This window comes from Palaemon carinicauda, chromosome 31 (genome assembly GCF_036898095.1).
Source record: "Palaemon carinicauda isolate YSFRI2023 chromosome 31, ASM3689809v2, whole genome shotgun sequence".
NCBI classification, from domain to species: Eukaryota; Metazoa; Arthropoda; class Malacostraca; order Decapoda; family Palaemonidae; genus Palaemon; species Palaemon carinicauda.
In genome coordinates this window covers 403,305-416,825 of record NC_090755.1, presented here as the reverse complement: position 1 = coordinate 416,825, position 13,521 = coordinate 403,305, and the positions used below count along the sequence as shown (strand labels likewise).

Below are 13,521 nucleotides of genomic sequence, written 5' to 3'. Positions count from 1 at the left end.
ACTATCCCTGCCACTTTTACTAATCCAGTGTATTTCCAGGATGCTATGGCACTGCCGGGGACCTTCCTACCCACATAGTGCATCTTCACTTGAGCCTCCTTTGGTGCCATTCTCAACAACATTACTAATTTATCTCCAGCTGCTGTGGTTTTGTGGAACCTTCCACTCCAGGTGTATAATACTTGCTCTGAGGTGTCTGGGTATCTGCACAGGTCCTGTACAGTTGTCTTCCAGGGAAAGTGGACCATTTTCTGGGACTGGTGCCATAAAAGGGGCGATTCTGGGGTTTAAGCCACTCTTCAGTTGATTGCAGAATTCCTTGTATTTCTTCGCCAAGAGAAGCGCCTCTCGGTCTACGTGTTTAAAGCCTATTACTCAGCCTTGATTGAAGGATGTAAACCTTTTCTTTTTATGGGAATTGTCTATGCTCATAAGGAGCTTCGAACAGTCTTGTTCTCCTCAGGGTCTCAGACCCCGAAGTGGGACTTGACACGTGTTCTCAGGTCTTATGTGTGCCTTATATGAGCCATAGAAAATGTTGTTAGAAAGATATATGACACTATGCAGGCCTTAGCTTCGGTAAAGGGAATTGGGGAACTTCATGATCCAGTATTTCATACGTGACTGGACATTCCAAGAGGATGGGATGGACTCCTTCAGTTTTGTTTACAGGTTTTTGAAGAAACTCAGAATACCGTGGTGCACATTACCAGGTTTGAGTCCTTTTTCATATCTTTACTGGAGGTTTGAGGCTATGTAATGGAACATTTAGTGCTTTATAGAATATCTTGTTTTTACGTGAAAGTGGGATGCCACCTTTGGTCATGTATCAAAAATTTTAATGTGAAATGCCTTAAAGGTCCTATCCACCAATCTTCCATCAAAGAAGCTCTTAAATCAAAGCAATATATCTATAAAAAATCACGAACAGCTATTCCCAATAAAAGTAAATAGGTTATTACAATCTACAAACAGGAGAATGAACCTCATTCAACCATCTCTTTCCTCAACCATGGACCATAAGGAAAACATAAATATGCTCTCATTATTATTTATCAAAGAAAGATAAATATATATACCCTAAGTCACCATAAAGAATGTACCTTGGTTAGTGACATAGCCAGGGTGACCAGACGTCCCGTATTTTATGGGATTGTCCCATATTTATGACATTTGTCCTGTGTCCTTTATTGACCCTCCCCGGGATGCCTTTTATCCCGTATTTCTAATATTTGGGAAAAAAATACAATATACTAGTGGAATTTTGCAACTGCCCAACACTGGGAACAGTGCAGATGCAAAAGACAAAAAATTACCAGGCATTAATGAACATTCAAAAGAAATAACATACCAAGAATAAAAATCGATGATAACTGTCAGAAATGAACAAAAGCTTGTGAAATTATACCACAGTTAAGTGTCTCCTTAGCTATGATGATGTCAATTTGATTTTTCATTATTCCAGTATCAAAGGAGATATGTGTGCGTATGTCAGCATTAGCATATATAGGCTATTACTAGCTAATCTATAACCCTGGTTGGAAAAGCAGGAGCCTATAAGCCTAAGGGCTCCAACAGGGGAAAATAGCCCAGTGAGGAAAGGAAATAGATAAACTACAGTACAAGGAAAGTAAAGAACAATTCAAATAAAATGTTATAAAATAGTAGCAACATTAAAGTAGATCTTTCACATGTAAACTATAAAAAACAAAAAAACAAGAGGAAGACAAATAAGATAGATTAGTGTGCCTGAGTTTACCCTCAAGCAAGAGAACACTAACCCAGGACAGTGGAAGACCATGGTACAGGGGCTATGGCATTACCCAAGACTAGAGAACAATGGTTTAATTTTCGAATGCCCTCCTAGAAAGGTTGCTTACCATAGCTAAAGTATCTTCTACCCTTACCAAGAGGATAGTAGCCATTGAACAAATATTGTGCAGTAGGCTATGTCTGCATAAGCATGTATATGTAGGATACCTATATATATATATATATATATATATATATATATATATATATATATATATATATATATATATATATATATATATATATATATAGTTCTGCAAATAGAAAGGCAATTTAGAGACATTTATTTTCATAACCATTTAATGCAGTATTACTAAGTATCAATTCAAACATTGTCTTCGGTAATCTATATATTAAACAAAATTAATAACATAAAAGCCGTTAAGATTTTAAAGATAAAATTGCGACTGAAGAACGAATTACACGCTAAATCACAAGTGAAAACATAATACGCCCAGAAAACCGATAGCGTTGACATCGATATTGCGAATGAGTTTATTGCAAACAAGGTATAAAGAATAAGAGAGACGTAAGTATGCTTTAAGCCTGGCTTAAGGTAAATTAACAAAGTTCAGTAGGTCAATCGGTATCACATGATAATCATTGTTTACAAACTGTAATTGGTCATAAAAGTTTTCCAAAAAATATACTTTTCTACTTTCCCGGCAGATGACAGGAAATAGCGACAAAAACTGTTTCCTCATTTTTGTTTTCCTTCTGGGGGAGACCCCCCCCCCCACACACACACCTTAAGTGCCATTTCAAACTTTAGCCCCACAATGGAAAAACGTTCCAACGCTTTTGATTTGGGTGCTCCTTATTTCAATTTTCAGCCTCTGTGTCACGGTCTCTCACGATCTTGGGGTAGAGTTTTCTTGCTTGAGGGTAAACTCATAATAATAATAATAATATACTGATGGCTCTAATTAGGGTTGCTGGCTGTAGCATAGTATCTTATCATTCGTAGTCGGACAAAATAAGATGGCTCTCATTGCCCAGTGAAGAATTACAATTAAAATGACTTTCAGCAACCACCATTGTTAAATCAATTGAAAATAAGTAGAATCTTAAGTTTGTCATTTATTCCGATCCAAATAGTAGGCTACCATCGAAACCTTCCAAAGTTACATACATAAGAACCAACTAGTACTATATATTACAGAGCTTGTTAACAAATTTTATTCTGGCGGGGTAGAAATTGGGATATTGTGAATTCTGACCCATTCTCGTTTGGAGTTTTTAGTCATGAACAGCAGATATCTATGCTAAATCAGCGATAAATTTACAACTTGGCATTAAACTCACTGTTAGGATTTGAAGCATAACCATCATATAAAGCGTTATGCTGATGTTAGGATTGTGCCTGTTGTGAAAAATTTGGGTGTACTGATAGACTGTAATTTGTCAATGAAGGACCAAATTGTGAACACAGTGAAAGTGTGTAACTATCACCTGAGAAACATAGCATTTATTAGAAAATATTTAACAGAGGGCAGTACAAAAATTTTAGTGATGAGTCATGTAATATCAAGGCTTGATTATTGCAATTCTCTGTACTACAAATTGCCCAATACACTACTAAGAAAGCTTCAAAACGTGCAAAACCGGGCGGCTAGACTGATAAAAGGCATTAAATTTCGGGAGAGAATAACTCCTGCACTGATCGATCTACATTGGTTACCTGTTAAGGCTAGGATTGAATTTAAAATTTGCTTGTTGACTCACAAAGCACTTACAAGTGATAAGCCTAAATATCTTCGTGATTGCTTGGTCCCCTACCCTGAAGCTACCAGCGCCACTGTAAGAGTTAGACATGCAGATGACCCACATAGACTATTCGAAATTAGTGTGAATCATGCAATAGGAGGAAGAACGTTCAGTTATGCTGCACCGAGACTCTTTAACGACCTTCCACTCGATGTCAAGAATAGCACAAATGTGGCTGCCTTCAAGAAAAACCTGAAGACTTATCTTTTTAAAAAGTGTTATAATAGTGACCTGAAAACTATTAAGCCTGAATACAAATGCTAGCGAAATAACTGATAACGATACAGAGCAAAATATTAACTGGAAAGGAATTATTTTTTCATACACCAAGGCCCGCCTGAACAGACCTTTAGTGTTTGATGGAGGGCGAGAAATAAACCTCTAAAAGTAAAAGTAAAAGTAAGTATATAATAACCATTAAAATGGAACGCCATGAGGAATCTGATGTAATAAACTAAATAAAACCAATTGTTTCTCCATGCAAATCGTCAGGCCAGAAAAATGTTGCCTATTTCGGCAGGATTGCGACATATTTCTGCATCATATGTATATTTTTCTGAATGCAGAGTTTTTAAGAAAAAAATGTTTATATCTAGGTAAAGAAAAAATATTAACTGACATTCTAACATTATTTTTCAGAAATTTTTTGTTTCATGAAGCTATAAGAACATAAAATCTAAATGTTTTTCTATCATAGATTTTTATTTCTATTTTTTTTAGCAATTATTTGAAATATACAATTTATCTCTAAAGATTATTCGGGTCAGCTCTGTAGGAGCCAAGTTTGACTTATGCTGAAATCTCCCGCTAATGATGATGCCAGGCATCAAGTTTACTCCACCCCACGGAAATAATATTGGAAACTATACTAACTCTAGTAAGCTACAATTTATCTATATAACTTAAGAAGTTACGCAATCAAATAGAGCAACAAGCTTTATTAAGGAGTTCACCTCTGGTTATAAGATTCCCTCTTTATTTTAATTCGTTTTCCCATAAAAAAGAGTAACTATAGCATACACCACAGATATGGGATATGGCGTATCGTACCGGAAGCCTTGGAATGCGAAAGTATAAGACTATTTAATCGATTTAATATTAACTGATTTGACTTTATCCAGAAAACAGTAGTCTCATATCCAGAGTGTTATGATAGTGCAGTTTGATAGTTAATATAGGCCTAGGAGCCTACTTCGACGTAAGATTCACCAAAATAGTATTTTACTTAATTTCTTTTTCGAGGACGTCGTCTTTGGTGTTGAAAACATTTAAAGACCCCACAAATGATCTGAAGGTTTATAATTCTTATTGATAAACTTATAGAATAAAGTTTAGCCTATCACTTGTTTAAATACATATCAACGCTCGACTGCTCCATGAAATACCCATAAATATTAATTTGCAGCAGGAAATATGAGCTCTACGCATTAGCAAAATTTGGAGGTACAGCTTTGTGAACTGCCGGACGACATCAAGTCACTCCCAGGCGGCCTTTTCCCCTGTAATTGGCATTTAGTGTATTGCAATGACAATGCTCGCATTGGTCGTGAATATCGAATGTGATGTATGGCCTACTCTGAATAAATATTTTTAAAAGCTACACTTAAAATCTTCAGATAGGGAATTGATAAGGTGATAAATCTAGATAAGGAGATTACAGTCGAATTGATAAACATATGACATTTGCCAAGGTCTATTGAATAGACCTTGAGACACGCAAATGCATGCATCCTACTTTACTACAGGGTTGACACGCCTGAACATGTCACCTGTCTGATCGTGATTGGACAGATAATAATTATACTCTGATATTAGTTATCCTTGACCATTTGTTGATTGGGTAATTATTACTTTTTCTCCGGTAGCTCATACAGTACATGTGTTCATAAGCATATAAAGTTCTTTTGAAACTCATAAACTGGAATTAATCGGTTAGTTATATATCAACTAATATCCTGGGAGTGTTGTCATACATTATTGATAATGCCTCAACGTACCCTTTACTCAAATAACACTCATTAATATTTCAGCTTTTTTGGTCTTTCAAACAATGACGTAACTTCCTGAAAGTATTGTTTCTCCTTATTTTTATGGATCAACATGCGTCTTACACTGACAGGGAATATATCATGACGCAAATTTACAATGATAATAGTACTATAAATATAAATTTGTGTTTTGTTTATTTTGATCTAGGTGATAAATCGCCAATGATGAAATCAACAAATGTTTACATTGCCTAAAGCTAATGGCTAACTTGCAAGTGATCGCAAATACCACCGTTATATGATAAGATTGCTATTTAAATCCGTTTTGAATATATATTTTGAAGCTTAATATTCCAAGGGTAAAGAAATAAACGCAAACTTAGCTCTTTCCTTATAATTACGTTACAATTTTCTAACAAAATGTAGTTAAGAGTGACCGGAAAGGCGTTCACCGGCGCGGCCACCACCCAGTGTTGCCATATATGGGGATTTATTACTAGATTTGGGGATTTTAGGTAGACGGCAGCGTTGCCATATGGGGATTTATTCCTAGATTTGGGGATTTTAGGTGTCTGCTTGGGATATTCTGTACAAATTTCTATGGAAAGAAACAAAGATGAATAAACCTTTATATTGTTGCAATTAATTTGCTTGTACTTATACGTAGTATAGTGAATGATTTCTATATTAGTAAAGCCTACAAGACCAAAAGACAATATACTTCTGCAAATGGGAATTTTTGGGTTGTTTTAGGAATTTTTGGGTTGTTTTAGGGATTTTTCATCATGAGTTTAGGGGATTTTTAGATAAACACATCTGGCAATACTGCCACCACCACAGGCGGCTACTGCGTATGCGCAGAATAGCAGCGCAGTTGTTAACCGCTGAAACGTGTGTAATATTCCTTCTGGAAAAGACTGTTACGTGTATTGCCACTGTTAATTAATAACAAACTGAATTAGATTCACCCACTCTCAACGCATTGCAAGGTATGTGTACGATCAGTTAATATTAGGAATGACGAAGGTTAAACCTGTAAAATAGTAATATTTTGAGTTCTTTGTGGCCCGACCTTGGTTTGTCCCAAAATGGACGATAATCAAATGGTGTATTGAATAACGCGTGGCTTCCAGTCAAGCGCCGCTAATATTCTAGATGCTGTCTTTCTGTGATTTTTGTGCCAATTACCTTATCTGTACATGATACGAACACTTGTTAATCTCTGTCATGGTTGAGTGAAGATAACCATTGCTTTAATGGCGTAGTTAAACCTAAGAGGAAGGCAACAACGACGATGGCGGGTTTCCAGGGTGGGAAGACTAGATTTTTGCTTGAGAGTATACAGAAAACAAGATAAATGAGAGATGTTGTCTAACCTTAACAAAGCAGTAAATCATTGTAACAAAATGGTTACCGTAATCAAAATAGATTAATAGTACTGAAACCTGGTCAAAACGGAGACTTGTCTGCCAGACTTCCGCATCCATAAATACGGGATTTTCCATTTCAATTTCTATGGAGTCTAGTCGTATGTAGCAGTTTTCATCTTAATACGAATATGTTTACTTAATTGAGCTATTTATTGTATTTACTCCGTTGTATGCTCACTTCGGCCGCCATTAAACATTATCTTGCTGCTCCTATGTTCTGGCCAGCGGAATGCGTCTCTCTACGTGCGTTAGGCATGTTGGCTAGTACTTTTTTGTTACATATCCACTATACAAACTTAATCTACTAAATATATCTTTAAAGGTAGAAGAGACGGTATTATTTTACTGTATTACAGGGCAATGTAGCCTAGGGAAAAAATATTTGTTTTCTTTAGAAAACACTGTTCATCGAAAATGACACTTGTTCCCGTCGCAAATGAATAGTTTCATATATATATATATATATATATTATATATATATATATATATATATATATATATATATATATATATATATATATATATATATATCCAATGATAATGGGGAACCCCCAGTGAGAACTCTGGGTTTTGGGTGGGGAAACGGTATATAATGGTAAAACAAGCCTTTTCTTCTCTATACATCATCTTGGATAAACCGATGAAAAAATATGGTAATATTGAGCTTCGCAATCTATCAGTAGCAATGTCAGCGTAACATGCTAACATTAGCAGTGTTTTTCATTGATTTTTTGTCATTCTACGGTTCACTTGTTGTCGCTCTCGTTCTTGTGTTTGTAAATAGCAGGTTTCGACCTTTTGAGCATAATCTCCTCCCCATGTGCATAGACTCCACATCCACCAATAGGATGTCTTCTTCTCTACCCACAAAATTTAACTTCAACTTCACCCGCTTTATTCAAGTATATGACTTGATCCAGTACAACTATACCATTCCTTTTATGTAATATCCTCCTATACTGTACATATTACATTTGACCCCATTATTACTTGTTTTATTATCCGATATCTTATAAAATCACCTTATTTTATATTCCCATTAAATATTAATTATCATACACTCCATTCTATCTTGCTATATTACTTTTATACATTTTGTTATTACCTTGCACGCCCGGATTTCACATGAATACTTGCTCTGGACAAGTTTCCCATTCTAATTCATTCATGTTTACTCTCTAGACTCCGTTGTTTTCCCGTTAACCGATCACGAACCCATATGTATGGTAAGTTTGCCCAGGGGGTGGGGGTTAATATTTCCCTACCCCCTTCCCTTATCTCTTTACGTGGTCTCTTCATACCCCTCTCAACAAATCCTTTTCCGTGGAAACTATAGTCCTTGTCAGGTGTTTATTTCGAATGAGTTTTTTTTGTATTTTGCGATGGAGGAAGTTATAGAAACTTGAAACGGTTGCAATATTCCATACTTAAAAGCATTTGCTAAATTTCATGGTTATTTATTTATACAACATCCATTGTTGATAATTTCCTTAAATCACACAATGTAATACCTCAATGTTTACAGTGCCCCAATTGCTGTTCCTTCCTATCCTACAGGAAAGACATTCACGTATATTACTGCAATACCCAAACTAAGGTATCTAAAACCTAGAGGAAACACCGATCTGGGTCTTAAAAGTAAGTCATTCATGTCTTTAATTTTAACGTTTTTAGAGTGCGAAGCTCAATATTACTTCTTGCCAGTACAAGTTTGTGACATGGGGAGCGGGTCGGGGGCAAGCCCCCGGCTAGTGGTTGTGACCTGGGAAGGGGGTTAGGGGTTGTGTCCTGGGAACTTCTAGGTTTGTTAGGATCTGTAATACAGTAAAATAATACCGTTATTCCTCATCGTTTAAACTGCCCCAACCGAGTCCAGCAAGTTTCGACGTTTCCTTCATAAAAGTAAGTCATTCCTCAATAGTCATTATTCGTGTTTTGTGACCGGGGTACTTCTAGGCAAGGTTAGGTGGGTTTGTTAGGTTCTGTGGCCTTTCTGTACTTTTTATATATTTCGTACCACTTACATGGAGAAATTATTGAATATATCTGAGGAGATATTTAGCAGTTCTAGCTCTAGTAATGACATCGTGTCGTTGGTAGTTCTGTGTACCATTCGTCTCCGTTGGTAGTACTGTGTATCAAGGTAAGTCATTCCCCCATTCTTATTAGATGTGTTTTGTGACCGGGGTACTTCTAGGCAAGGTTAGGTGGGTTTGTTAGGTTCTGTGGCCTTTTGGTACTCTTTATTTATTGTGTAATAGTTTTATGGTAGTAGTATTTAGTTTACGTATGGAAAAATTTATTTCTACCTCTAGTAATGACATCGTGCCGTTGGTAACACTGTGTACCATTCGTCATCGTTGGTAGTTCTGTCAACCATTGGTAGCGTTGCTAATGTTATCGTCCCCGACATCTGTTGTTTATATATTTTAACTCAGTATATATGTCCACAGTGTTAATATTTATATGGTTCATTTGTATTGTATTTCATTGTGTGATTTCGTACAGGAAATATATGATTTCCTATAGTAGATATCGTGATTTAACTGGTTTTCTCATTCATTTCATCCGTAATAACATCAACCAATTCGTCAACTTAAAACTAACCGAATTGGTTGATCTGTTTGTTTGCGATTGAAATGGTCATCAAAATCGGTTAAATCTCGTCATTTGCTATAGGAAATCATATATTTCTTGTGCGTAGTCACACGATGTAATATTATACAAAATTACCCATAGGGTAAAATGCTTTAAAATACACATGCTAATACTGTATCGTAGCATGGCTAACATTAGCAATGCCATTGTAACGTTGCTAATGTTAGCGTTCGCAGTACATATGTGAGTGAAGTGACACGGAATTTGAACTAGTCATTATATTTAAACATTTTAACCGAAAATATGTTTTCCTGTAGAAAATAACGTGATTTAACCGGTTTTTACCTTCATTTCATCCGTAATAACAGCAACCAGTTCGTCGTCTTAGTCGAATTGGTTGTTCTGTTTGTTTGCTGTTGAAATGGTCACATTCGGTCAAATCACATTATTTACTACGGGAAAACATATTTTTTGTTCGAAATGAGAATCTGTATTACAGTAAAACTATACCGAAATGATAATCAATGGGGTTAACATGCACAGATCAGTATGTACCACTTGTCAGTATAAATGAGCTTGATATTTTTCTTTTTCCATGTGTGAAGTGCGAGCCCAAGGCGGAGCAGAAGCTGTTAGATTTCTAATAAATATCCCCGATCATAGACGGTGTAGCAGATTTGCGTCTTCTGGTATTTGTTTATAAGACCACGCTCTCCATATACTGCCAAATTATGCATAGCTACTGTTTCATCCATTACTTAAATTAATTTAAAACAATTTACCACATGGGAAGCAAGTTAAAATTGTAAAAAAAAAAAAAAAAAAAAACTAATTAAAAATAAAAATTAATAGCTTGGTTACCTCACCAAACAACCTGGAACTGACATTGTCAACGGTGTACAGTAATAATGGCCATGGAAGAAATGGCCATATGGGTAAGGGAGGTAAAAATGGCCATGGCCAAAACCAAAAGTCGATACTGACTACAAAAAATAGTATTAAAAATATTCAGAAAATATAAGGTAGGCCTCATTTTGAAGAAAATGCTTATGTTTTATATTTTAATCAAAATTATTACTTATTTTGTAAAAAGCAGTTTACTCATAGGCCTAAACTTTGTTTACTATGAAGACATCTTTCTTGCAAGTATATTATTTGATTTTCTTATTTGATTATCCAAAAGTCGTGAAAGGATTAAGTAATCTTCAATAAATTATCGATAAATATGAAGCCCAAATCAAGTGATAACTTAAAATATATATTCATTGATTTTATCTTTTAATGATGTTTAGATAGAGAAAAGATATACACATGTAGAACATTAGCAAATAAGCACACAATAAAAGTTCATCAGAATGAAATCACATCTTTACAGGTGAATGTTGTGCCCAACACCTCTCAGAAAGATCTAGTGAACATATTTCATAATTTGTGATCAGGTTGATCTCCTAATTCAAATATCCTAACTGCAAAACAGAGCCAGATCAAAACTCTTTATTCATAAAAATATCTATAGCAGACAATAGAGTGTTTAAAACACGAGCATTCTCAGAATGAGACTGATTTTGTATTTGCTTTTCACAAAATAAGTAATAATTTAGACAGGCCTGAATATTTTTTAATACTATTTTTTGTAGTCAGTATCGACTTTTGGCTTTGGCCATGGCCATTTTTATCTACCTTACCCATATGGCCATTTTTACCATGGCCATTTCTTCCATGGCCATTATTACCTACACTCATTGTCAACATAGTCAATCAAACTGAAGTTCCTACTGCTACTAAATCGTAGGCTTGATGAATATTCAAAATATATACTAAATTGAAAATGTAGTAATTACTCAAAAGTCACCAATTGTGAGTTGTATATTTTATGGACACTTGAGTATTTACTCCATTTTTGATTTGGTATATATTTTGAATGTATATCAAATAGATGCTGGTATCACAGACTCCTGTTTGGTTGACAATGTCAGTTTCAGGTCATGGCTCGGAGATATACAGGTGGCCGCTATCATACACACATCCCCAGGTCTTTTAGTGAGGAAGACCAGGCTAGTTTTTCTCTTTTTTTTAATATAGTTTTTTATAATTTTAACTTCTTTCCCTTGTGGCGAGTTGTTTTAAATTATGAAGAAGTGGTAGAGGAAAACAATACATACATCATACATATACCAAGGCACTTCCTCCAATTTTGGGGGTTAGCTGACATCAACAAATGAAACAAAAACAAAAAAGGGGACCTCTACTCTCTACGTTCCTCCCAGCCTAACAAGGGACTCAACCGAGTTCAGCTGGTACTGCTAGGGTGCCACAGCCCACCCTTCCCCGTTATCCACCACAGATGAAGCTTCATAATGCTGAATCCCCTACTGCTGCTACCTCCGCGGTCATCTAAGGCATCGGAGGAAGCAGCAGGGCCTACCGGAACTGCGTCACAATCGCTCGCCATTCATTCCTATTTCTAGCACGCTCTCTTGCCTCTCTCACATCTATCCTCCTATCACCCAGAGCTTCCTTCACTCCATCCATCCAAACCTTGGCCTTCCTTTTGTACTTCTCCCATCAACTCTTGCATTCATCACCTCCTTTAGCAGACAGCCATTTTCCATTCTCTCACCATGGCCAAACTACCTCAACACATTCATATCCACTCTAGCTGCTAACTCATTTCTTACACCCGTTCTCACTCTCACCACTTCGTTCCAAACCCTATCTACTCGAGATACACCAGCCATACTCCTTAGACACTTCATCTCAAACGCATTCAGTTTCTGTCTCCATCACTTTCATTCCCCACAACTCCGATCCATACATCACAGTTGGTACATTTACTTTCTCATGTAGAACTCTCTTAACATTCATGCCCAACCCTCTATTTTTTACTACTCCCTTAACTGACCCCAACACTTTGCAACCTTCATTCACTCTCTGACGTACATCTGCTTCCACTCCACCATTTGCTGCAACAACAGACCCCAAGTACTTAAACTGATCCACCTCCTCAAGTTACTCTCCATTCAACCTTGCACCACCTTCCCTTCTCGTACATCTCATAAACTTACTCTTACCCACATTAACTCAACTTCCTTCTCTCACACACACTTCCAAATTCTGTCACTAATCGGCCAAGCTTCTCTTCTGTGTCTGCAACCAGTACAGTATCATCCGCAAACAACAACTGATTTACCTTCCATTCAAGGTCATTCTCGTCTACCAGTTTTAATGCTCGTCCAAGCACTCGAGCATTCACCTCTCTCACCACTCCATCAACATACAAGTTAAACAACCACGGCGACATCACACATCCCTGTCTCAGCCCCACTCTCACCGGAAACCCATCAGTCACTTCATTTCCTATCCTAACACATGCTCTACTACCTTTGTAGAAACTTTTCACTGCTTGCAACAACTTTCCACCAACTCCATATAACCTCATCACATTCCACATTGCTTCCCTATCAACGCTATCATATGCTTTCTCCAGATCCATAAATGCAACATACACCTCCTTACCTTTTGCTAAATATTTCTCGCATATCTGCCTTACTGTAAAAATCTGATTCATACAACCCCTACCTCTTCTAAAACCACCCTGTACTTCTAAGATTGCATTCTCTGTTTTATCCTTGATCCTATTAATCATTACTCTATCATACACTTTTCCAACTACACTTAACAAACTAATACCTCTTGAATTACAACACTCATGCACATCTCCCTTACCCTTATATAGTGGTACAATACATGCACAAACCCAATCTACTGGTACCATTGACAACACAAAGCACATATTAAACAATCTCACCAACCATTCAAGTACAGTCACACCCCCTTCCTTCAACATCTCAGCGCTCACACCATCCATACCAGACGCTTTTCCTACTCTCTTTTCATCTAGTGCTCTCCTCACTTCATCTATTGTA

At 36.5% G+C, this 13,521-nt stretch overlaps 1 protein-coding gene across 1 annotated transcript in view; it reads left to right on the top strand.

Annotated features, from left to right (window-relative positions):
• Positions 1 to 6,404: 6,404 nt before the first annotated feature.
• LOC137624223 (uncharacterized) overlaps positions 6,405 to 13,521 on the top strand; it is an 80,985-nt gene continuing 73,868 nt past the window's right edge. Inside the window, exon 1 of the mRNA XM_068354725.1 lies at positions 6,405 to 6,556. The gene's annotated coding sequence lies outside the window, so the exon portion shown is untranslated. The remainder of the gene's footprint in view (positions 6,557 to 13,521) is intronic.